The sequence below is a fragment of the Condylura cristata genome, unplaced genomic scaffold, assembly GCF_000260355.1.
Source record: "Condylura cristata isolate star-nosed mole 26May11 unplaced genomic scaffold, ConCri1.0 scaffold00012, whole genome shotgun sequence".
Taxonomy (NCBI): domain Eukaryota; kingdom Metazoa; phylum Chordata; class Mammalia; order Eulipotyphla; family Talpidae; genus Condylura; species Condylura cristata.
This window is the reverse complement of record NW_004567113.1, coordinates 25,278,514-25,303,193: the sequence shown is the minus strand read 5'-3', so window position 1 is coordinate 25,303,193 and position 24,680 is coordinate 25,278,514.

Sequence of the window (24,680 nt, the reverse complement as noted above, 5' to 3'; positions counted from 1 at the left end):
ATGTAAAGTAACTTTGGTAAATTATTTAATTTTGTTGTCAATACCTGGCATGATCCTATTCATTCTCTCTATGTATTATAGAGTGTAACAGTAGTCATGATGGAAACACAATTTTCCATATTAAAGTATACTCACTTAAAGGGGAAATCTACTCTTTTTGTAAACATTGCTCCTATTTCTAATATTATAAAGGTGGATTGCAATTATCTTTTCTTATTTCCATGTATTAATCTATTGTCCTTTGGAGCAGGTATCTTTATTTTTATTTTCCCTAGAAGGGATCCAGTTTAGAAATTCTCACATCTTGACTAATTCATGAAAATATGGTTAATTAAATATAGCCCATAAGTTATTATATTTCAAAAGCAATCATAAAAAGTAGAAACAAATAGTTAGCTATAACTTGAATATATATATATTCAAGTATAAATATATAATTTCCAATGAATATGTGAGACAATAGATGTCAACTAATCATATTTCCTGAACACCTTTTAAAACATCATAATTTTTTCCATTAAAAAGTACTTTCAGTGCACTCCTTGATGGCACGGCAGGTTAAAGCTTAGCACTAAGAAGGTAAAGCCACTTCAGCATGAGTTCAATCCCCACCCTGGAGGTGATCCACATGGCGCGGCAGACCTCTCCTGACCTGCCCACTGCTTCCTTCCCTCAGCATTGTGCTCCATCTATCTGCCTGTTCTGCTTTCAAGTCTATCTCTAGTGAATTCCTCACTTCCCCTGCACCGCTGGCCTGTACTCCAGTTCTGTGCGCATAAATAAGTCTTTTTTTTTTAAAGTACTTTCATTATATATTTTGTACTTATCTATATACTCTTATATTCACACTTTAACTCACTACAGACTTCATTTAATTGCCTTAAAACTCATAGTCTTTTATCTTTAATTGTCCGAAAGAAAAAATCAATATGCTTGGTTTATACCCTTCACATCCAGGATCCACGTTAAGAAGTTATTGCATTTATTTTTCATGTCTCTTTTATATCTTTAATATTAAATTATTTGAAATATCTCACTGTGCAATAAACTAGTCAGGGAAATGATTCCTCCAATATACTACTTCTTCTTCAATTTTCCTCTACAGTTCTGTCTCTCCTGAATTTCCGTATACATGCTAGCATCAGCTTATCAATCTCTCCACTATCTAGCATTTTGTTAAGAATGAAACTATATATGAGATCAATTTGGAGTAATGATAACAGAGAAAATTTTATTATACTTATTTTGGGATTAATATGACATGAAGATAATTTATTTCTACAAAATTAAATCAAGAGGCATATTACTTTAAACATTTTCTTGTTTACTGATGGATGCTCTCGAGACCTGCACTGTCTGAAATAGTAGTCACTAACCATATGTGACTAACTGTAATTATGGCTAAATCAACAGAGGAATTAGATTTGTAATTTTTTTTTATTTTATCAACTCTAATATTTAAACTTATAAAGTGTTTCATCCAGCAACATACATTTAAATGTGTGTGGGACAATTGTGTATGTAAATCCAGTACATCAATTGGAAAATTTTAATTTCTAAAAGTAGATATAATGTCTTTGCTAAAAATTTTTCATTCAAATTAGAGAGATTCAGAAAGAATTCTGCAGATGGAACTATCAGAACATTTTTATGGGACTGCATGAAATAATTTATTAAATAACGTAGTTCTTTAAATAGTCAGTTTAAGGGACAGAGACAAGAGACATTCTTACACAGAACAATAAACACTAGAGAGCTGATTCTTAAGTTCACTTTAAGTAGTTAATTCCCAGAATGAGCATTTAATGAAATCAGTAAAAAGGGAAAAGTGATAATTAATCAATTCCAAGTATTATAATATATGGACTCTTACATATTTTCGTTCTTAACTGATATTCACAATGTAATTATATTTTCTGTTTGCCTAGTTATATGCTTAGTATGCTTATATATTTTGTGATGAATTATGAAACATACTGCACAGCAGTAAAAAATTGGCCCCCCAATTTTTTACAGAGAAACCTCATTAGAAATCACCTACTTATCTTAAATTCTTTGAACATGTGGTGCAAAATCTGAATTCATGCCGTTTTGTGTTAGCTGCAGACAGCCTGCCTCATTGATCTTGCTGTGTGACAGATATATTTTAGGAATGGATTGTGGAGAATGATGATTTTTGCCTATTGCTATTTAAATATTTTATAATTCAAAGATGCCTTTTTTGTTTAGAACAAGTTGTTTTAGATTATGTTTTTCCATTTTCTAATACTATTGATTGTTTAAAGATGACCATATTATGAATTAATGACTTGTCCCAAATATTATTAATCTAAATGCAATATAGCAGCCGGATGTTCTTTGTATGTTAACACAGTTTTTGAATCTTTCCAAAATACAGAGAACATGCTGTTTTGTTTAATATGTATACTCTTTTTGTAGTTTACTGTTAAAGTGCTCTAAGTTAGTTTTTTCTGATTGAAAACAATTTAGTTGCTTGCTATAAAAGGTCATTCAACAAAAGTGTTTATTTAAAGATGATTGAGACTTTTATAGTAAAAATGTTAATTTATCTATTCCTATTCACAAGTTACAAATGATTTATTCTTATGGTTAGGTATGCAAACAATAATTTAGTAATATGAAACTGATTTATACAGGCAATGTCTTCATTAAATTATTAGCACTTAGTATCTTCATTCTGTTAATGAAAAATACGAGATATATGGACTCATAAGCATAAATTCTAATCTTAAAACAGGTTTCAAGGCATCTATTCTCACTAGATGATCTCAAATTTTGATTGGCTATTCAATGTTTCTGTTTTTATTTTTCATGAGCCATGCAATATTTCCTTGCCATGTCTAAAACTCCTCAAAAATTAATCAATTCCAAGTTTTATAATATATGGACTCTTATATATATCATATGTAAGAATATCATATGCTCTCTTTACTTCTGACTTTTGCAAATGCATCACCAAAGTAAATGAGATTATTGATTGTACTATTGGTTTGACTAGATTTGAAAGGACAGATGATTTTTTTTTTTAATTGCCCTCAGTCTCCACATCCCTACCTCCAGCCTAGGGCTACTTTAATTTTCTATAGCTTGTTTAATGACTATGTTAATAATTTCTACACCTGCCTCCAGTTTCTGGTCTTATGATACCTTGTCCTTAAATTTTCTACTCTTAGCCTCCATCAGTAAGTACCCAAAATGTTTAAGATTTTGATATATATTTTTTTAAAGATTTATTTATTTGTGCATATAGAACTGGGGTACAGGCCAGAGGCTCAGGGGGGACGGTGAGAGGTTTCACCAGAGACAGAGTGGGGAGCAGAACAGACAGATCGACAAAGTACACTGCTGAGGGGAGCAGCGGGCGGGTCAGGAGAGGTCTGCCACACCATGTGGTCACCTCCGGGGCAGGCGGGACTCGAACTCATGTGGAAGTGGCTTTAGCTTCTCAGTGCTGTGCTTTAACCCGCTGCGCCACTAGGGAGGGCCAAGATTTTGATATTTTAAAGACTACAGCTTTCAGTGAAAGTGGTATACTAAAGAAATATTTTTGTTATGTGGTTTATTCTACAACTCTGTTTCTTTGTGGTTTGGGGGACATTTTTCTCTCCTGCAGCACTCTAGCAAAGTGATCCTTGGTGTGAAAATAATGTTTTTGCAGTTCCATCATTACCATCATGAATTCTGTAATGATTTCTATCTATGTGTTCATTGATGAAGGAGGATCGAGAGTTTATCAGCATGAAGTTAAATGTCTTTCTGTAACAGTGTGATCCCCAGGGAAAGGTGAGGTGTGTAGCTGAGAAGCAAGAAGAAGATAGGAAGACAAAGAGAAGGAAGGAAAGGGAGCAAAAAGAAGAGCAGGGTGAAGAGGATGAAGAGAGTGACATGTGTAGAAGCTAAGCTTGTTTCTTGACCATGTTCTTGTACCAGGGACTTGGAGGAAGTAAAAGGAGGTACTTGTAACAGCTGTTGCTGTGGGTGAGATACCTGTGGAGAGACTGAGGCTGGGGAGCAGAACAAGCCTATTGACAAAGTACAGTGTTGAGGGGAGCAGTGGACGGGTCAGGGGAGGTCTGCCACACCATGTGGGTCAACTCCAGGGCAGGGACCGAACTCATTCTGAAGTGGCTTTACCTTCTTAATGCTGTGCTTTAATCCATTGTGCCACCAGAGAGGGCCCATAATTTTTTTTTTTTTTTAAGATTTATTTATGTATGCTTACAGAGCTTGGATACAGGCCAGAGGCATGGTGGGTGAGAGAATTTATCAGAGACAGAGTGGGAAACAGAATAGGCAGGGTAGCAGTGGGTAGATCAGAAGAGGTAGGCTGCGCCATGTGGGTCAGCTGCCTGGCCGGGGATTTCAGAGAGCTTCATAATGCGGTGCTTTAACCTGGTGTGTCACCAGGGAGAGTCTGACAATGGTAATTTTTATCGACTTGGGTTTTGATTTTGTTCCTTTTCTTTCAGATTTGCCTGGTTTCTTCTGCTCCTTTTCTATGGGTCCCCAGTAGAAGGAGCCTAAGACTTGTGGCAAGCAGCTATTGGGCCTCAGAAGTCCTGCTTTGGGATAACCCTGTTTGGATGGACATTTACCTCAGAAGGGGATGGGTAACTTTAGGTGTTTCATGTGAAAATTTATTTATTCTTACCCTTCTCTCTATTGCACACTAATCCTATGAAAACTCTTTCCTATTAAAGGTTTTACACTCTAGAGTATGTTTTAACTTTATGTAGCAGTTGGCAAAACCCATATAGAGTATGTAGGTTTGGGATTTCATGGCACTCTGAACCTTGCTCCGTAACATTTGTACCACCTCAGCTATACAGGAAAAACACCGAACATGTGGTGACCCCCAAAGTATTTTGTTATGTGCAAACAATAAATGCAACATCAAAGCCAAACTGTGTGTTGAAACTAAACGATAAATAGTAATGTTCTAATTGTATTACTAAAGATAAGTGCAGGAAAACCATTATCAATTTTCAGTTTTTATTCAAGTAAAACAAGTTATATATTATCATAACTTATAATATGAATATGACCTTATTACAGTTCTTGTTTTGGATTCATAGTTATTTTTCCTCTCAATTCACATGTTGAAAGCCTACTCTAACATAATGGTATTAGTAGGTGAGGCCTTTGGGACATAATTAGGATAATGAACTCTTGAGTATGCAGTCCTCCTAACTATGACTATTGCCTCTATGAATTCAAAGAAAGCTTACGTTTCCTTATTTCTGCCCTTTGAGGATAGAATGAATCAGGAATCTGTAGCATAGAGAAAAGATTTGTGAAAATAATAGAGGTTTTTGAGTGATATTTAAAAAACAAGAAAGATGTTTTTTCCCCAGACATGATGGCCTTATTTATGTGATTCTGTTATAGGGCAACCCCAGTATGAAACGGGTTGACCTGGGTGTGGGTCCTTACCCAAACACTTAAAAGGGATTTATAATGAGACTCAACTGCAGACACACACACACACAAATTTACTTACAAAGAAAAGGGGAAATGAAGACAGGAATAATCCAGGGAGAAAGAGAGAAATTGGTGAAGTTATCCTACCAATTCCCCTGAGCTGGGACATCAAGAACATGCTAAAAACAGGCAAAAACCAATGACCCCATGGTTTCTCATGTCTCTGGGTACATGACATATCTGGCTGCTTAACTCTACCCTTAGTTCCCAGCAATCCTCCTTTTGGTGGTGATAGCTTTATGGGAATTGTAGTCCTTGGTGCCTTGGATCACTGTGGCCTGGGGTGGGGTTGGAGTCCATAAAAAATGAGTTTGTGGAGTTTGCTCAGGACATCCTGCCCCCCAATTCCCAGTTGACTGCATTGGAATTCAACTCCAGGAAAATGTGAAAAAGCTGGCCTTTGTATATTGAGTCTTGATAGATAATTTTGCTTTGAGTCTAGATATTTTTACACTGTAGTTTCTCAAGTCTCTTTTGGAAATTAGGTGTTTACTAATTTTAATAATGGGAATTCTTTAAGTATTTAAACCATCCTATTAAAGTATAATTTGCAGAACTCAAATTTAGTTTTCAAACTATAAAGTTTTAACTTCTAAATAAAATTCGCTGCTAGGAAATTCTGAAATCTATTCCTGAAGCAAATTATGAAATGATATTTGTAAGTCTTCAAATAAAAGGATAATGATTTAACAATTTTTATAATTGCTTATAATTAACAAAAACTAGGAAATTAAGATGTAAAGTGTTAAGAGTTCTAATTAAAGTATAAAATTAAAAGCTAGTAAAATAATAAAAAAGACAACCAAACATAAACATTGAAAATGTTTTCTTTTTGGGAAAAAAATTGGCCCCAGAATTAAACTTTGTCTTAAAAATGGGAAAGTAAAATATAAAAGTTACCTGTAAAAAATATCTTAGAAGAATAAATTCTGTATGTTGTCAAACTAAATAAAATTAGGTATTTTAAGAATTTATAAAAAAGTTTATTAATATTAATGATGTATTGTAAATTGTTTAATCTAAAGATATGTGATTTGAATTGAGTTATTTCATAAGTGATATCATGTCATCGACAAAAGCTGCATTTGGTTAAAATTATGTAATTTTTTTTTTAATCTTTGTAATCTTGATGCTGTAACTGGTCAGTCTCACTACCATTTTCTTATTTCTGTCAGCATTTCATTCACATGTTAATACAGATTTGCAATTTTCTTCTTTTTGCCCCCATGGCTTAAAACAGCTGATGTTTATTTTCATTAGTGATCTATTTGAAATTGTTATCTTTTCTTTTTCTTTTTGGAGTCAAGGACCCTTATTAAAAGAATTGTTATACCTAGTGGGTAGTATACTAACATATGTCTAAACTTTAACTGTGCCAGCAAAAACATAAACCCATAGTATTCAAAAATCTTCATCATTTTGTTCATTTTCAACAGATGTGCTTCCTTGCTGTGTCAGAGAGTTATGAGTACTACAACTTTCTTTTTTTGATGCTATTGAAGTTATATATTTAGCTTCAAATTTGTAAACTTATCTGAATATAGCATTTTTTCTGAATGTTTAGTTTTCTTATAACTATGCCTGTATCATTCCCCTCTTTGTCTAGAATTCAAAAGAAAATTGTGTATATTTTACCTAACACCTTCTATAGTGTGGGTAGGAATCTCTCTGCAATGTTCTTTTCTTTTAATTCTATGCATTCCCCTCAGTCTCTTCCAATATACATTTGTGGAAATCAAAATTCAATTTTAACTATTGCCGTCATTATTTAATCCAGTTTATATCCAATAATGGGGCAGTTCTAAATAGTCCTAAATAGATCCTGAATTCACTTTATATTTAATAGCCCTGCCCTAATCCAGAAGATGTTTGCTAAATTATTATAAAGAGAACCGTAATTTATCTCTGTCTCTAGTATTACTTTTTTGTTTCCAAGTAACCATTATTAAGTGAAAAGCTCACCATTATAAGTATCCTATTGTAAATACTTTATTTCCATTCATTTTAAAACAGTTTCCAAGTTATTCACTATAATTTTGAAGATACCTCTACCCTCGAAGCTCTTCAGACAGATCCTAATATACAAAATGTGTGCACCAAGTTTATGAACCTACTTCTCTTCATTCATGACCTGTCTTATATCTTTGTCATCAGGCCTATTGTTATCATTCCCAAAAATATTTTCCCCATCACTTTTATCTATAAAATATCTATTTATTCTTTAATTCTCATTTTACAAAAACAACTTTCAAACTCCTCGTATTCTATTTAGTTATAACTTAAGAAGCTACTACAGGACTCAGCATTTCCTTTCTCTTAACACTAACAAGTTTTACAAAACCGACACTTAAAAATATCTTTCCATGAAATGAAAACAGGAACAATATATTCTTTATCCCTTAGTTTGTAAACTTTTATTTTTATGGAATGCAATGCCTTACTACCTTTATTTCTCCCTAATTAATGTAAATATATAGACATCAGCAGTGGACAGATTTGAAAATTCTACTAAATGAGACTTTTGAGAAAAATAATCCCATTATATCCTACTATACTTAGGTATATTAACATTTTTGTTTTATTATTATTTGATATTCTTTAAAGAACTGATCAAGTGTAAAATACAATGAGTATGACATTTAAATATTAAAATATTCAATGAAAATAAAGTAACTCTTTCTAAAAAACTGTTCTTACAATAATTCTTTAAAATAATTTAAAATTTACCAAGATATTATATCACTTTTGAGCTTGAATTATTTGAATGGAGAAAATGTGCATCATATTTTTACCAGAAGACAAGCTGTAGGTAATTATGAATGCAATATATAAATTAATTACATGTTTATAACTTGCAAATGACATAGGACTCACTAAACCTAGATCTGTTTATTTCCTTTCTAGTAGACTAGCATGGAAGTACAATATAAAGTAATAGTGATTGTTTAGTCACTATTACCAACTTGAAAAATCTTATAAATCTGGAAATAGTTGATGTATATTAAATTAGATGGGTCTATAAAAACTGTGTGGCTAAAGTGTCTTTTTCTCTCTAGTGGGTTAGTTTGGATAAATACAAAGACAAATACCGTTCTCTAGGCTATAAATGCTTTTCTCTTGTATAACCTTAAGAAAAGTGACTTAAAAGTTGAAATGATTTTGATAATGTGGTGGAAAAAATGATTTGTGTGTGTGTGTGTACTGCTGAATAGACATCTTTGCAACAAGTAAACTTGTCATACTTTGATTTAAAAAAAAGTCTAAGAATAATAGTGAGGTAGTGTTACTGTTTATGCTTTGGGAGAATGAAACACAATAAAATAGAAGCTTTTTTTTTTTCTTTTTTGATGTCTCTACTGGAAATAACATGTCTGTAACAACAATTGTTTCAGAGAGTTGGGAAATCAGGGTCTGGCAGATGTCAGTAATGTGATTCTTTGATGTAAGACAGATTTTTATAGCTTCCATTTCTACTGAAAGTGTTTCCTTAGTGTGGATATACTCCTGAAAATATGAATAGTAAAATTAAAGATTTCCTTTTCACCCAAGCAAACAGTTTGAGAGCCACACAAAGAGAGTAAATTCCTCTCTTTAAAAATGTACCAGTAATGGAAAGCACAGCATAGGTAATGTAAATAAAACTTATTCTATCTAAAGGCTCTAGAATAATAACGGCTTATTCTTTAATGAATAAAAGAATTTCTAACTGGAAAGTGAGAACAAACAGAAAACAATTCAGTAGTTCTAAATAGAATTATTTTCTAAAAGATTAGTATTATTAAAATATATATTTCATTTCTCTTAGAAAAATTTAAATGACAAAATGAAATACTAAGTACAGCATTTTAAATTCTCTTTTACAAATACAGCCTCATTCTCAGATTTAATTCCAATCACTATTACCAATTTGATATCTATCCTTAGAGAGTTTTGCAACACACAAACTCATGCATACAACCACACACATATAAATAAACAAGTGGGTATCTCCCCTATAAATATGATGTCCTCTCCATCTCTTAGCACTTTCCTCTCTAACCAATGAAGGTGATATTAAATGGGCTACATGCTTCAGTCACTAATCTCAAACTGCCCCAAAGGTGGAGAGTGGAAAAAGTGACGTAAGTCACATATTTCACTGCCTCCTCCTGAAAAGCTTAGACAACCTGGCTAAAAACCCTCTGCAATAATCTATATTTCTGTTCAATTGCCTTCTTCTCTCATTGCTCACATTACTCTCTTTGAAATTTTTGGTGGTGAGTCCTTAGTAGTCATCCTACACCTCACTCACATATTCTTCCCTACATTTCCCCATATGTTTACAAACTTGAATAATTATGTTATTTTAAATAGCCAATTTCACTGTCATCTATTTCTTGAGGCATACACACACACACACACACACACATATATATGTCTATATGTCTCTCTATATAAATATATATATATATATATAAAATTTAAATGTTTTTATGGATTATGGATACACACACACACATATATCTGTTCTATCTCTGCCTCTTTTCCCTAGTCTTTTCTAATACAATAGATATTTCTACAATATAAATTATTTTATATGTGACTAGACTACTGAAAAATATATCTTTATATATATATATATATATATATATATCTTTATATATATATATATATCTTTATATATCGCAATTCATGGGCAATGGTTGCAGAATTGCAGAAACTGTATTATGCTATTTTATAGGTAATAAAATAAAAACACCACAATTTCTATACTAGCAATGGGGAGAGTGTGAGATACATTTTCAGAAAATTACAGTCATATACTTGCATCTGAAACTTCCTCCTAAGAGGCATTTATATATATAGAGTGTAGAAAGCTTTGCACTCAGAGGTGGTTACACTCCCACCTTACTGATATCTTTCTTTCTTTGGAAAGTTGCCAAGGTCTCACCCTAGAATATGCCTTGTGTAGGTAAAAAGACTAAAATCTTCCACTCTTTTTCACTTTTAGTGAGGTAACAATGGTTTACAGGGATAGGGTCACACGTTTCAGGTGAATGTTACCACAAGACACCCCTACCCCTCACCATAATATGTGTATGCCCTTTGTTGTTCTCAGATTTCTAAGGTTTTCTTTCACTTATTTTGCTTGATTTAGATAAGTCATTTCTTTTATTTTTTCTAAACTCCACTTATGAGTGAAATCATGTTCATTTTTTTCTGTCTAGCTTATTTCATTAAGCATAATTCTCTCTAGATCTATACCTGTATTTGCAAATGCCAGAATTCAATCATTTTTATAGATGAATAATACTTCATAGTGTACATATAGCATATTGTAATAAACAACTGTTTCCAGTTCTTCATTGCTGTAAGTAGTCCCTGCTATCTTTTTGTTATAGAAATAAAAGGTTCCTATTTCATCATCTAGGATTTTTATTCCCTGTACTTCCCTTGTTCAACCTTTCTTCCTTTCCACTAATGCTCTGGCAAAATACTAGCCTTTTTTGCCATCTCTCTAGTGTTGTCTTAAAAAGAAAAAAAATAAATAAATAAAAGATAAAAAATGAAGGGAATTACATTGGGGACAATAGAGAAAATGAATAAAATATATGTATTTTTTTAATTCTAAAACTCTACCTAGACTGTCAAAAATAAAAGACAAGATTTAAAGTTCATGTATCATCTAAGAAAAAGATTCAGCAGCCATTAGAAGGATAATAAGTTGATATTGAGAACAACTTTGTGAAATTAGCACTTTAGCAAAAAGTGAATTATCTTGAAAACAACAAGTTACTTGCGTATGGTTGGCAGATTGATATCTCACCCCAATATATCTAATTGATATTCCCCGAAGTAGAAATATGTCAGTTTATATAGCAAGAAAAAAATTTGAAGAAATTATTAATGATGTTGAGATGGGTATATACAGGATTATTCTAGAGGGTACAATGAACCAGAGTTCTGAGGGAGGAAGGTATGTCCACTCAGAAAAGGTGATGTGATAGAAACTGGGGTCACAGTCATCTGGGGAATATTTTAAAAATACTATACTGCAGACATTTGTATTACAGGCATTGAAAATGAAAGTCAGTAGGTCAAGTTATGCAAGTAGCTTCTATACACTGGAAAATATAAGCAAAAAATGTTCTTCTGCAGTGTCACCTTAAGACATACAGTCCTAAGAATACTTTGATTTTAGAACTTTTGAACAACAAAACAGTAAGATATCAATTTGTAATTTTTATGCCACAAAGTTTGTGATAACTTATGCCAGCAATAACAAGCTAATATACTACAGAAAAATATCAGGATAAGGTAGACCACATGAACAAACTTATAACTGTTAAAGTATTTGAATAAATATCTAAAAAAAACTCAATAAAATACTTGTGTTTACATAATTTCATTAGAAAATTCTGTCAAGATTTTAGGAACATTGTATACAATCTTCTAGAAAAGAGATGCATGACCTGTCTTATGAAAGCATTATTACCCTGACAACAAAATTAAAGATAATTAAAAAAAAAGGCTACAGATCAAATCATCAACAAAAAATTGACAAGCCAAATTCATCAGTCTATAAAAAAGAATTATATAAAATTATCAAGTAGAAGGTGAGACTGGCTTCAACATTTAAACTTTAGTTGTCCAATAAGTCAAGAGTTTAAAAGAAAAATCATATGAAAAGAACACTTGATTAAACACAATGCTTATTCATGATAATCTTAGCAAATTGAAGAATCTTTCTTAACTTAAGACCATGTATAAAAAAGGTTAATAGCTGACTTCATATTTAATAATGAAAGATTTAATGTTTTCTTTCTAAATTGTAGGTAAATATATATATACTCTCACTAGTTATATTCAAGAGTAATGAAACTATTAGACAAAGCTGAATTTTTAATATGATTTGTCTAGACGTTTAGAATTATATTTAAATGCATTTCTTTTGATATATAAACTATTCCCTGAAATGCCCATTGTTATTCTATGAAAAAGTTTTGCCATTTTCAAGACAAGTACTTGTAAGAGCTTTGATAACATAAAAATTTTATCTAGATAAAGAAATTTCTACCAGGAATTGCTAATTTCACATATCAAATAAAGAATGTAAAAAATTGATGATTATGGGAACTTTCTTGGATTCTTTCCCCAAACAGAGGCTCATTAGTGATCCCTGATCTGGTAATTGCTGATACGGAAAACAGGCCTAATAAATGTATAGTCCTTCAAAACTTGTCAAGCAGGAATGTCTTTATAATGTTAATTTAGAGATACAAGGTCACACTTGAGTAATTATGTTTGTATGTATAAATTATTTGCTGATCTAGTTGATCTTCAATTGTTCATCCTCAGGTCTAGTTGAAATTTTAAATTACAAAATCTTAAGCTTTTATCTTACACTGTGTAGTGGACATATGAGATAAAATTCAAAATATTAAAAAAAATCCAAGACAAAAGTACAGCACAGGAAATATATTATAAAAAATGCATACAGCAAGGCAAAATCAAACAATATTAAACTAATCAGTTTAATGACAAAATATGTATGTCAGTACATCTGCCTGTTGTGCTCCCTACTCTGGGATGAATCAACACACCACTCCCCAGGACCTCTCCTCTGACCTACACCATAGTTCTTGTATCTATGTACAAATAAATATTTTTAAAATGTATATACATTATTTATTTATTTATTTATCTATTTATTTATTTATGTATGTATTTATTTAAAGATTTATTTATTTGTGCATAAGAACTGGGGTACAGGCCAGAGGCTCAGGGGCGGTGAGAGGCTTCACCAGAGACAGAGTGGGGAACAGAACAGGCAGATCAAAGAAGTACACTGCTGAGGGGAGAAGCAGGTGGGTCAGGAGAGGTCTGCCACACCATGTGGTCACCTCTGGGACAGGAGGGAATCGAACTCATGCGAAAGCAACTTTAGATTTTCAGTGCTGTGCTTTAACCCGCTGTGCCACCAGGGAGGGCCTATATTCTTGTTTTATTAATCTGTTAGTTAATGAAAATATGTAGCATCACAAAAATAAATAAAATCCAAGTGCTCACAAGTCAAAATCAGAGTGTAGACTAAGTTTGAGATTAATTCGGTTGGCAGCAAATTAAAAAGACAAAAGGAATTTGAATGCATGGGTATGGAAAACAGATGAGTTCCTGTTTATATAGAATAATGCCAAACAAAGTTCTCCATTATGATACTGAAAAAATACTCAGCATTATCTACAAATAAGAACAAGTCTCAATAGCAATATCATTAAATAAAATTCATGATTTATTTAAGTAATAGAGAATGGTAAAAAGTAAACTCACAGGGCAAATCAATTTGCTGATCTTAATTAAGAATTACTGAGAGAGCTTGTTTGGGATTGTATTGGTTATCAACACAGCAGTGTTGACAGCAGTCTACAATCATGATTTATGTTGTCTGTAGAGGTATGGTTAGTTTGGTTTAAAGCTTGTGTATATTGACATTCTGCTTTCTAAGTGTGTTCACTGGAGTGTCTCCCAACTTGACTGATGTTCAAAGGGTGATACTGCACCAATTGGTTGGTATGCTTACTGAAGCAATTTGTCATTGATTGATTGAAAAAGTTTACAGCCCATCCTGGTTACTTGTTACTGTGTCTATGAAAATGTCATTGGTTGATTAAATAACTTGAAGACCATTTCTAATATCACTAGCTATAATGATTTGTCAGTCTTTTCTAATAGTATACAATCTATGTTTTGATTTTTTTTTTCAGTATCAGTGGTGGACTAAGAAATTGTTCTTATTTGAAAATTAAATTGTGCTTATTTTATTTCTATGCTACAATTAACATCAACCTCTGCTTACCCAATCTTCATATTTTGGTTATAAAAGTTGAAAAACATAGCTTGCCACTTATCCCTTCCATGGAGACCCTGGTGTATCCACAATTCATGCATTTTCCTATATCAAGTGAGCCTACTAAGGCTTCACATCTCCAGTACTTGGTGATTAATTTCACAATAAATACCAATACAGAGAGAACTGTCATCTACCAATTTCTGAACAATACTATCGTTCTCATTAACATACGTCATCTCTGATCTTGCTGCAAACAAAATCAGTCACGTGGTGAATTTTCTGGCTTTATAGTATGTCTACTCCCTAAACTTTAAAATACCCTTTACTTCCCTTTACCAAGTAAATTACAGAATCTCCATTTTATCTGTATTCCCCCAAGCTTCAAAGAACTTTTGCAACAAATTAAGATTGACACAATGTGAGTTTACAGTTTATAAAATCCTAATTTCTGGGAGTGCCTTTAGAAAATAAAATGTCATATACATACTTATATTCTGACATGCTACCTATCCCATATGATGTTGTATATAATTTTTAATAAATTTGCCAACAACCCAGACTCATGCGTGATATAAGCTATCAGCATATGGGCCCTCCTTGTTGGCATAGTAGGTTGAAGCACAGCACTAAGAAGCTAAAGCCACCTCAGCATGAGTTCGAACTCCAGTCCTGGAGGTGATCCACATGGTGCGGCAGATTTCTCCTGACCCGCCTGCTGCTGTCCTCAGCAGTGTACTTTGTCAGTCTGCCTGTTCTGCCCCCCACTCTGTCTCTTTGAATCCTCTCACCCCCCCTGCACCTCTGGCCTGTACCCCAGTTCTATATGTATAAATAAATAAATCTTAAAAAAGATATCAGAATATAATGTAGGGGATTGAGGGCAGAGCGATGATTAGGAGAGACTATTTCTCAGTGGCCTACTGAGTTATTAGTAATATTTTTTTCTGGATCTGGATTTATTTACTTTGTGATGATTATTTGAATTCTTACAATTTGTGTGTTGTTCTAAAAAACTTCATATAAAATATATTTTATGAAACCATTTTTACAAATTAGATTACTACAAATTTAAAATTTAAGTCTCAATTTTTGGCAAAAGTATGAATATTCATATTCTGTGGGAGACTTTCTAAAGGTAAGTCAATTATATGGTAATGTAGGTAATCTGTTAAATTAAAAAAAAAAGATCATTTCCAACATTAAGTAATGAGATGATTATGTCATTTTTCTACTGGTGAGTTGTCCAAAAACAATATATTTTCTTGGTAGTCTTCAACAGTTAATAAAATAGAAACTTGAAATATACTTTGAGTTTATGTTGTACACATTGTCTTCTCCATCAAACCTGTAGAGTAACAGTTATTCCTCTGTTAACACAATTTTTATTTTCAGTGGTTTTCTTAATCATCTTGACATTACAAAGCTTTTATTCACCTTCAATATAACAGGGGATCATTGTCCTAAGGACTTTGAACTATCCTGTTCTTGTTTCTCGTTTCTTTCAAATAAAATTGGGAGGAAAGATGGTGGTGAAATTTCATCAACTCAGGTGTTATGCAAAAAGGTTAATCCCAAATTAATGACTAAAAAATCTACAATTGATAGAAGACTGCAGATGTTTTGGTGTTGGGTATGGCATGTCTGAAGAGGTGGGAACAATTATTTGCAATCATATTTGGTATTGTAAGCCAATATCACATTAAGAAAAATTGTTGACATGATGCTACTATTAAAAAAAAGGATAAACATAGCTCCTAAACAATAAAACAAGATTTGGAATTTAGTATTTTCGTTGGTATCATTACCACAGACTGACAGAATATGGAAGGAATTTCTATGGATATTGAGCAACTATTTAACCTGATATTTCAATATTGTTTTATATAAAAATGTCAGGTCTTACTCTTAAGAGCCAATTTCACTTAGAATGTATCTGTCTGAATTGTTGACAAAGACATTTAAAAAATCCAGTAAAACATCCAATAAAATCTTAATCCCTGGCTCCTTTTTTCTTTAGAATATTTTACAAGATCACTTATTTTCACTGTATAGAAAATCCATTCAGTTATCTGGCTTCTTTGAATTTCCATTTGTATTAATTATGCTAGTGCCAATTATTTATATCTACTCTGGTAAAGTATTGCCCATTGTGTTATAGGGGCTGACTTAACTAAATTTGTATTAAAAATTGAATTTATGCAATTTGTCTTCTGAGTATGACTGTTTTTCATATTTTATACATTAAAGCTATCATTATATTCAAAAGAAAAATAATATCTTAGCAAGTATATTAATCAAGATTTTCTAGTTACTTGTGAGTCTAAAATTCACTGAGTCATTTTATTCTTTCTTCCTGTCACCTAATGACTGAAAGTTATTTTTGTGTATTTCTGGAAATTAAGACACATGTAAATAGTTTCTAGAATAATATTCTATCCAATGTTTACTCTGTGCCAAAGTTTGAGTGTCTCTTTGTGCTATAAAGAATTCAAAAATTTGGCTGTCCTTGGTGACTCAAGGGGTGAAAGTGCAGCACTAAGAAAGTGGCCTCAACCACTGCAGCTTGAGTTTGATCCTCAGCTAGAGAGCTGACCCACATGGCATGACAGACCTCTCCTAACCCACCCGCTGCTCCCCTCTGCAGTGTATTTTACTACATCTGCCTGTTCTGCTTCCCATTCTGTTTCTGGTGAATCCTCTCACCCCATCACCACAACTCTGGTCTGTACCCCAGTTCCTGTTTGCATAAATAAGTAAATAATAAGAAAAATTTAATCCTGCACAGTCCCTTCCTATTTTGCATCACACAATTAAAAAAAAAATAAGAGACCAATAGACAAACAATGATAATTTTCTCCATAGAAATGATTTCAACTACCACAAATATTTCATATCTTACAGATCTAATGACGTAGGTCAAAATAGGCTAAATAAACTTATTAGAAATGATTTTCATGTACATTTGTCAGTGAAAGTATCTTATGCCTTCTAAATCCAGGTATTAGACTTTGTCTTTCTATTTAATGTTTGCTCTAAATAAAATTTCAGGTAATTTAGCTTTTTTCCTTCTTATATCTAAGTAAGTTTCTTTCAAGCTTATAAAAAGTTATCAGTAACTCACAGACCCTACAGTGTATGATAAAGTAAATATATTTCAGTTCTTATTCTTTTCATTTGCAAACCCTATCTCATTTCAAGATATTTCTATTAATATTTAATCAGCAATATTCACTGATCATCCATATTAAGTTATTTACATTAGTCTATGATCCATTTTTCATGGTTAATTTGCTTCTGCAATCTGAGAATTTCCCTATGGGAAATAGAGATTATATAACATTGGTCTTTGGAAGAGACAATGCAGTAACAAGCACTATTCAAAATATGCCTCATTATTCACAATGATAAAATCAGCTACCAATTTATGCTATGCGTTTGATACTGCAAATGAGACTTCAGTCTTATTGAACTTATAAGGATATTTTTAAAAAAGATTTATTTATTTATTCATACAGAACTGGGGTACAAGCCAGAGGTTCAGGGTGGTGAGAGGTTTCACCAGAGACAGAGTGGGGAGCAGAACAGGCAAATCAACAAACTACATTGCTGAGGGGGATAGTGGGCAGGTCAGGAGAGGTCTGCTGCACAATGTGGATCACCTTTGGGGTTGGAATTGAATTTGCACTGAAGCAGCTGAAGCTAGCTTGCAGTGCTGCGTCCTAAACCCTATTTTTTTAACCCTATTTTAGGTCTATTTTTTTTTTTTTTAAGTAGAATCAAAACTAGCATTCTCAATTAAGCAACATATTGAGTTAGTAAATTTAGGGGCAGATGACTAACAAGCAAAGAAGAACAAGGTAAGAAATTAAGCAAGTATATTTTCTTAGTGGAGACTACATTCAAGCTGACTCCTTGGGAATAATCTGATGTGCAAACTACATGAAAGTGTTAGGTCAGCTTTTTGGAGAGATGTTCAGACATACACACCCCATGACAGTGAGTCATTGAGAGATGTCCAAGTATTTGCAGTAGAAAAGGGAATAGTTTAATGAGGCTTCCAGGTTGACTAATGCATACACTCCAGAAAAGGCAGAAGTTGTGTGTTGTCATCATCTGTGAAAGGGACTTAGGTAGGAAACCACAAATATTCATAATAGCCCATGTCCTGTATCACAAAGATACACTTGACTCTCATACTAAATTGTACAATTAATAAAAAGCTTCTTCAGGATTACAAATTTATGACACTCACCGACAGACTTAGTGACTACTTGATAAATGAAAACTGTGGTCACAGGATTAAGGACAAAAATAAGAATGATAATATAATCCAGGTATTTTCTAAGCAATAGAAGGAGAGGTAACTTGCAATTATCCTTCACAAAATATTTTGTAACCTGATTGTCACTGAATTATTAGCAATGATTCAGCAGTTGCTGACCAATAGCAATTCTAAGGTTGAGGAGAATCTTCAAGTATTAGGTATTATATACAAATTCCTATGTTCATGCATCTACCATCAGCATCTTATACAGAAGTAAATGGTCATGAAAATAGAGAAAAAATAACACTTATTATATCACTTTATTTTTTGCTGTTCATCAAAATGCACTATTTTATGTAAAATGTTATGACAACAATGTGTCAAGAAAATTAGAGTTAATTAAGGACTTGTATTTATAAAATGCATTACATGTCTGTCACATCTAAGTTCTTTGGCAATAAAGTAGAGAAGAAAAATAATCTTTATTTTCATGCAGCTTGTAGTTTGGGCACTAATTCAAAACAAAAATTTTGTTCCATGTGTGACCTTTAATAATGTCTAGAAACATTTTTGATTATTGCAACTAAGAAAAAAATACTATATATATCTAGTGGGTAAAGACTTAGGATGCTGTCAAATTGTCCTTAGTCTATAGACATTTCCTAGCAAGAATAATTGTCCTAAATAATAACAATGCTAAAACTAAGAAACTGTGGTCTAGAAAAAGGCAACAGTAAGTAAATAAATAAACAAACAACTACATAAAAAAGTAATACCTAGATTGTTGGCACTAGCTTAAGATAATGTATGATATTATTCAGTGAAATAAAGAATCTAGGGTTAAAGAAAGTTTGAAGGGAAATCAGAATTCAACACATTAAATTTGAGATACATCTGTGTCATGTCAGAAGTATCTACTATGTATATGACTGAATTCAACAAATATGCTTGTCCTGGGAGTCTCTACTTAAACACTCCCCCAGGACAGATTATAATTCAAATTCACAAAAATAGATGTGTTCACCAACTCTTACAGAGAGAAGAGATAAAGCTGAAACTGGACATTAAAGAGTTTCATTATTTAATAGTTCCACAAAGAAAACAACGATGGCAAAATAGACTGCCATCCAAATTTTAAGTAAAAGGAATAGTTAATTAGTTGGATTCTCCATGCAGAAAGAGAACATGACAAATGAACAAAACTTACATTTACTGGACTTCATAAGAGACCAGTTTTTGCTAACCTAAAGAACAGTTTGGTGTGAATAAAAGAAATATTTGATTGAAAAATAAGTAAAACTTGTTGAAACAGTCACAAGGAGGAACAACATAATGTGTAACCTCAATTTCCAAAGAGAACATGAAAATGGGATATTATTTTAAGCAGGATAGGCTCAAAGCAATTTTATACACATCTTGTTGCATTTTAAAAGATTACTGACACACTGAATGTTAATAATTCAAAGGCAATCATCAGATACAAAGTAAGAGGTTGACAATTCAAGTTATAGGGGAAAATAGATATGAAAATACTTGAGAAGAGAGAGGTTAATTATAAAACAGAAATATATGAATATTAGGGTCCTCCCTAGTGGCACAACAAGTTAAAGAACAGCACTGCGAAGCTTGTCTCAGCCACTTCAGCACAAATTTGATCCCTGACCATGGGCAATGCTCACATGGCACAGCAGACCTTTCCTTTCTCACCGGTTACGCCCCTTAGCAGTGTACTTCATGGGACTGCCTGTTATGCTCCAGCTGTCTCTGGTGAATCCCCTCACCGCCCCTATCCCTCTGGCCTGTACCACAGTTCTATATGAACAAATAAATAAAACATTTTTAAAAATATACGAATATTAGTGTAGCAAACTGCACCAAACCGAACTGCAGCAAACTGCACCACACTCATATAATTGAGCTAGCATTCCACTTGATTTTACCTTTCAAACATGAATGATTGTGGTGGCCAATCTGTGCTTAAAATGTCATTTTAAAAATTCATTTTACAATTTAGTAAATAGGAAAGCTAATTTTTTTTTTAATTTTAGAAAAAAAATATTCTTGGACCCTCCTTGCTGGTGTAATGAGTTAAAGCACAGCACTATGAAACTGTCCACAGCCACTGCAGCACTAGTTCCACAGGCCAGAGAGGTGACCCACATGGCGTGGCAGACCTCTCCTGTCCCCCACACTGTCCCCTTAGCAGTGTATTTCAATCAGTTGGCCTGTTCTGTTCCCTACTCTGTCTCTGACGAAGCCTCTCACCACCCATATCTGTGGCCAGTACCAGGTTTTTGTATGCATAAATAAATCTTTAAACAAAAAGAAAAGAAAAGAGCACTCATTCAAAAACATATCTGTTCATTAGTATACTTTAAGTATATATTTACTTGAAGGTATATGAGTTCAATTATTTACTCTTTAACCTTAGAAGTGAAAATAGCACAATTATGTGGTTACACATTTTCATTCAAATACATATGATTTTTTTGTGTAAATCTCAAAAAGAGTTAATTTTCCAGAAATCAGGAAATAGATTATAATAGATTATGAACAGCAATTCTATTTCTTTCAATATCTCATTCAGTTTGTGCTATGCTTTGATAGGAGCAAGACTACCATTTCTTTAGAAACTAGTTAAAATTTTAACTGTCATTTTTCTACTTTAACTAAAAGTTTGTAGCAAATACTTTTTTAAACTTCTACCTAAATTTGGCTTGCACTTGTAATAATACTCATTACAGTTTTGCAGGTATTAAAGTAGCTACAAACTTTAGCTACGACTGCAAAAAAGAAAGTTTTTAGTATCTGTCATGTGTTTGGTAATAAAAATAACTTACTCATTGTTCTTGTTACAAAAAGTTTTCACACCTCTGTCAGTTTAACTAAATTTACTTTTAAGAGGAATCCTATTAAATCTTTTGAATCAAATCTTTATTTATTACATCGATAACGTCTTGCTCAATGCCTTTCCTTTCTCAATGCACTGACATAAACCTGTGAAAGTTTAATAGGATTTTTACTGATTTCTTAGTAATTCCCACAACAAATTTAGTAATTTTTATAATCTGAAACATGCATCAAACATGTCCCTGAAATAATTTCTGTTATGTTTCAAGTACTATATTATTCAGAAAAAAAGAATACCTTTTGATATCTCTTCTATGCAATCATTTATTATCATTCTCTTGTAAATCAAAGCTGTCAATCATTCACATCGTGTATAGATATAGGGTCACATGTTTGCCCTTCCCTTTGTTCACATGCTACACTCACCCTCCCTGGAATCTTCTATGCTGACCCACGCCCCCAATACTTCCTCTATTTTCTCCAGCTCTTCATTCCTTGTCTATTCTCTCTAGTAACTAAGTTTTCATAAAATTTTAGTTTTATTTTTGGTATATTATGCCAGTATATTTTTACTTTTTATATTTCACAACTAACTAAAGCCATTTGATAACTGTTTTTTACTTCCTGACTCTATCTATAGTGGAGAGACAGCAGAGACAAGCTCTCCGGGGTTCTTGTCTACAAGGTATTCATCCCATCATAAGAGTTGTAAATAATCACCTTCCCAAAGCCCCATTTTCAAATACCACCACATAATAATTTTATTCAAATGGTGTGAGTTATTAAAATATAATGGAATCAAATAAAAGTTGAAAAATAATTTTCAGCATTTAGCTCCCTATAATATAGAAAAGTCCCCATTGAGGTGACTCTCAAATGCAAGAACACATCCATTAAAGAAGAAATTCCTATTATTCATTATTATTACATATGACATTTTCAAAGTGAAAAGAGAACAACTCTTGAAATTATCACAATTATTCTTTAGTTGTAGCTTACTTCACAAAGTATTCTCTTTAAATATTTTTAAAATAAAAGGTCAAAACATAGAGTAGTATTTAAGTGAAAACATTTTTATATATGTATGGTATATATACATATATATATGCATTTTAAAAGGACAGGTTTATTTGGAAAAGGAGAAAAAAAGAGATACTTGCATAATTACAAGTGGGCAGGAGAGGTGCTAAATTAATACATTTTTTAATTCAGACAATTTAGTCACTGAATTAGTATTGTGCGTTAGTTTATCTGCATCTTTCCCCACTAAGTTCAAATGATAGCATATCAACAGACTGTTATAAGAATTCAAGCACTTACTTTCTATAAAATGTGTGATAAGACAGCTTGGTCAGCTTAAATCAATGCTAATATGATACCAATCTACAATCTTAGTAACTTAAACCACACTCACCCCTTCATATACATCAGATTTTCTTTCATTTTCCAGCCAAGTCTGTATAAAAGCAGCCTATATTTGATGTATTAAGACCAGACCTAGAAGATAAATGTGAAAAAAATATCATTACTATGTTCATGGAAATTCACTTATTTCTAGGACAAATCAAATTGAAAAAAAAAAAAAAGTATAATGTTCCTTCTGGGGATTGGGCATGTTAGGAGGCAATAGGACTGTTTTGATAGTGATACAATTTATTGCGTATATTAACTATATAATAATTACTTTGCTACTGGTAATGTCTTAGGCTATTTTATATATAGTCTAAATTAACATTGTTTGCCTATCCTGAACTATTTTTTTTTCTTTCTCTCAATTTTCTCTACACAAATTAGGAAATATAAGATAAAAACAAGTGCAATAGGGAGAATTTGAAAATTTGCCTTGAAAATCAATATTGTAGCAGCATAAGATTAGTGAATAGCTAATACTGACTAGAACTTTGTAAATGTTTCCACCAAGTAAGAAACACAAACATTAAAACTCTCAGCTATGAAATACTTTTCAGACCCATGAATTTTTAGAAAAAATACAGAGATAGGTCAGGCCTCTTGTGTTTTGCAAAGCATCTACTACACATGAAATAATGAGAAAAGGAAACAATGACAATTCTGCAGTGGAATTTTAGTCATTGAGATATTCAGAATTTTTCAAATGAATTGAGGCGAACAATACTAAACAGGTAACAGAAACAACTAAAGACCTAGAAAGGTTAAAGTTTCCAAATATCTTCTAAGTCTAATTCAAATTTAAATAATTAGAGATGCATGTTTTCAACTTTTTCGTGCTTTAGAGACCATTAGCATGGTCCCTTACTTATTTCCCTTTTATAAGGTCTGTATAAGATTACCCATAGACATGGAATATGGAGAAAAGATAAACTATGTTTTGATTCTGTTAATGGAAAAAGTTACATTGCCTTCTGGAACTATTCTTATTTGAACATGTTTATTTCCCATCCTGCCTCATCAACACTTCTCTCAAGGCTTCTAAATTTTATTTTCTTCAATTAGGCCAAATCATTTATCAAACATAACTTATGTTTAGTCTCTAAATGTCCCAATAGATTTGATCTATTTTAATGACAGTTGTTTATGTTGTTATGCAATTTTCAAATGAATTTCTTGCATATAATGTTATTCATTACAAAGCAGATTGTAGCAGAACAAAAGACTTACTGCACATTACTTTTAAATAACTTTTTTGCATTGTCTTATTTATTGAGTCAGATGGAATAAAACACAGCTTCAAATGTAATATAAACTAATTCAACTGTCCCCTACATGTATTAGATCGCATACTAGTAGGATGGCTAAAACAATTTTGCTCTTTACTTCCATGTATAATATGGCCAATTATTAAGAACCTTAATAAAAAGAACAAAAAGGTTTGCAATCTTAGCAAACTACTACTTTAGACACATTGGCATAGGTCACATGATCCTTACAAACTGACCATTGGCAAGATGGATGAAATTACCTGCACCCCAATAACCACTTCAGGAACATGGAGTGACTTTTAGATGAGCAAATGGGAGTAATATGGAGATTTACAAAGTTGGAACACTGGGGTTCTGTAAAGAATGGTGTTGGAAGAAGACATACAAAAACAAAACCAATAAAACTATGACAACATGTTTTTAAAATATTTTCTTTATTCAGTTTGATTTTTGTTTTAAGTGCTTCTTTAGTAAGGGAGAACCAGGACATTTTAAAATATATTATTCTAGATAGTCTGTTGTACAAAAGGCTATCGGGTACATTTTAACAAGCTAC